This window comes from Engraulis encrasicolus, chromosome 20 (genome assembly GCF_034702125.1).
Source record: "Engraulis encrasicolus isolate BLACKSEA-1 chromosome 20, IST_EnEncr_1.0, whole genome shotgun sequence".
In the NCBI taxonomy this organism is placed as follows: domain Eukaryota; kingdom Metazoa; phylum Chordata; class Actinopteri; order Clupeiformes; family Engraulidae; genus Engraulis; species Engraulis encrasicolus.
Genome location: NC_085876.1, coordinates 27,218,551 through 27,222,243, shown reverse-complemented (window position 1 = coordinate 27,222,243; position 3,693 = coordinate 27,218,551).

Genomic DNA, 3,693 nt, shown 5'->3' with positions numbered 1-3,693 from the left:
ACAGCCTGAACGGTATCGTGAAGTGAGTGAACCTGCATAGGTATTCAGCGCTCCCTCTCACCCATTTCTTTCAAGGAAAAAAAAACGCATGGCTCCGGCTGTCAGCTGTTCATCTATGTTTACTAAAGGAGGATCTCTCCTGCTTCAGTCGTGTGACTGCGACGACATGACGATCACATTTCACTGTCTACCCAAGGCAAAGCTGAACTTAATGCAGAAAGGAAGCTTAATTAAAACATGCATTTAACTTTAAAACTTTTTTTTAGTTCAAGTAAATTGTGAGTCCTTTTTTTTGTTAAACCTAAAGAAGCCACCCTAAATCACCTGACATGAAGTGGTAAAGAAGATTTGTGGCGTTCCTCTTTACAGTCTTTCTTTCCCTCCATCTGTGTGTTCTGATGTTATTGTGTTCTATTGTTATGCCTTTAGACACAAGTCTACAGCATACAAAATCAGGACATAGAACAATATGCACATTTGTCTTTTGTCTCTCAGCTGCAAGTGGCACAGTTGGCATAAGAATGAAAAAGGAAAAAAAAAGGCCCACTAGTTACATTAATAACAAGGAAATACTACTGTAGGCCAATGCTACCTTTGACATATATGATCAATGTGTCCTGTCCTCCAAGAGCAGTGAAATTGACACTTTGGCTGGAGGTCTAGCACAGAACTGTGGGCCCTCACACACTCACTCACATACACACACGCATCCACCCACGCACGCACACACACACACACACACACATACACACACACACACACACACACACACACACACACACACACACACACACACACACACACACACGAACGTGCATGGACAAACACACACATACACGCAGACACACACGTAGGCCTATTCAACGTATAACATAAAAAATAACATAAAATAACATTAAAAAGCATAAAAATAACATATAATAAAAGATTAAAGATAAAAGCTATGGGTACTTTACTGTACCAACACTTGAGCTATACAGTAAAGATAACTCAGAGGCGATGAGAAGGAGAATATTTAATTTAACATACTTAAACTTCGGTGGAGTTAGTGCAGTACTTGAATTTGAGGAAGAGGAGAGAGAATAAATTGCAGTTAATACAATGGAAGGTACTTAAACTCGGAGAAGATGAGAGTATTCGTTTAAGGTACCAGAACTCCCACTTCAACTGCATGGGATGCATGAAGTTGAAATAATCCAGGTAGTAGAAGTCACATCTCCAACTTGCTTGGATTGGGTCTGGAGTGCACCAATAGTATATTCATATACTCTTTAAAGTAGGCCTACTTGAACTCTGAGAGTATGAATCATAGTTCTTAATATACACGATAGGCGTACTTGAACTTGAAAGAAAAATAGGAATTATTCATATAAGCTAATATAAATAATTTATTATAATACTGCTTTATTGATATATAAGGTAGGCCTATTTGAACTCTGAGAATACAGTATGGGAGCATGTCAGCACATGCAAGGTACCGGTTGGCTACACTGCTGAGTAGTGCTCGGGGCTTCCCCCCCACCATGGCTCCCACTTGTAGCTGTAGCACATGGCATACAGCGCCACCCGCAGGAAATGGCCCATCACCGTCCAGGGGTAGGGCGTCAGTCTGTAGGCAGAGAAGATTTATGCTTAATAAAAATCAACAAATAACAAAATATAAAAAATAAAATAACAAAAATAATAATCAATTCATTAATCAATAAAATTCTTAGAATCTGTCCACACTTTTTTTTCAGAACCCTCTTCATTTTTATTAAAAGCACATGTGCATGAGGTTCGGCATCAGTCTACTGGCAAACAGGATTTGATTTGTGTTTTTTTTTTAATTATCTTATGAATTGACAATGAAGTGCACTTGACTTTGACTCAATCATTTTCAAAACCTAGAAACCTTTTTCCCCAAAATCCCAAACCCGCGGCCCACGGGTTGGGAATCACTACTATAGGGGATTTACCTTCCTCTAGGGCTGTCTCTCATGCCTTCCTTGTCATCCCACTGACACAGGGATGACATATGATAGCAGGTCATATTTCACTGAAAAAAGTGAGGTAATGTTTTTTTAATCCTCCTTCCTCTTTTATCATCCTCTGTGTGGGCCCCAAGCTAAACAACTTTTTTAAAATGTTTTCTTTCATGATGCATACTATAGGGGCATTTGACATCAGATTAACAGATTAATTAATATATTAATAGATAAATAATATTCTATTGAGTTTCATATGAGTCTACAAAACTGAACTTGGTTGTAATCAAGCCATTAATGATACTGTATGAGTTATTGACGAATTAGTTGGACTGACTGACAGACAGACAGACAGACAGACAGACAGAACAGTAGTTGTGCTCTTTGAGATACTGGGTCAAACCTCCTCTATGGGACCAGGGAACATTTGTTATGGGGGCTGAGCAATGGCTGGTATACGACGAATGTGCACTGAATGGCGAATAGTGCCCTCTGGTGGTCATAATGGTCACTTGGGGCTTTCATACAGCAACAGAATACACCTAGGTTTATTACCTCCGCCAAGGAGGTTATGTTTTCGGTCGCATTGGTTTGTCTGTTTGTCTGCCTGTCTGTTTGTTTGTTTGTCTGTCTGTCTGTCAATGGATTTGGACGAAACTTTGGAGTTGTTGGTAATGAGGGTTTTTTTGGTGCACATAGTGACTGACGTTTCAGCACACCTGCGCCTTCCTCACATTGATTGTAACTTTGGCTGATTTGGCATCATATCACTCATCAGGATGACCAACTGCCCCATAGCACATACACGTATGCATTTTATCTTATACTTTACATTTACAGTATTTAGGGAAATACTCATTGGTAGCATGATATTCCACAGAGTTCCCATGTTGGAATAATCATGTGATTGAGGCAAGACATCAGGTTAAACATTGACATATTATGTTCCATCATTCTCCTTAAACTTTCTTTTTGCACCTTGACCTGATCTACAGTAACATTAGGGAAGTGTTTCTCAACTGGGGCTGTACAGCTCCCCATGGGAGCCTGGGGGGGGTGGCGTAGACACAGATACAGCTGAGATTGGGCCGTGCTCAGTTGCAATTGAGGGGCATTAGTCTATTTTATTTTTTGAATACTTAGGGGGGCATTGGGATGCTTATGACTAGGTCAAGGGGGCATTTGTTCAAAAAAGGTTGAGAACCAATGCATTAGGGAGAGTAAACTGTCGATCAGTGTTTTTGTGGAATTTGTTACTGACTAACCCATGTCTTCCCCTCTGAGTCCCTCCCCATGCTCTCTCTCTGGCTCCCTCTCTCTCTGCCTCCTTTGAGGATTGAGGAAGTGAAGGCTCGGACACAGAGGGCAGCTGTTCTCCCTGTACCACTTGAACAGGTGCGTATGTGGCACTTACACCTTTGTGTTTAAATGCTTGCAAAATGAAATGGAGATGTGTTTAAATATTAGCATATTTACAGTTGAAAAATTGTGAGTGCTCATTAATCCACAGTTGGAGCAATTGTGGAGGGAATCAATCTTCACATTGATACATTATTTTGATGCGGGCACAATATATCAACCCTGTTATTCTGATGTGCCTCACATAATTGTTTGAAGGCAAAAGTGCGATTCTTGGCTGGAATAACTTTGCTGAATACATACTATCACAGACAAATCACAGTGTTTACACAGTGCTTCTAGCCGGCTAAATTACTGAGCCCCACAC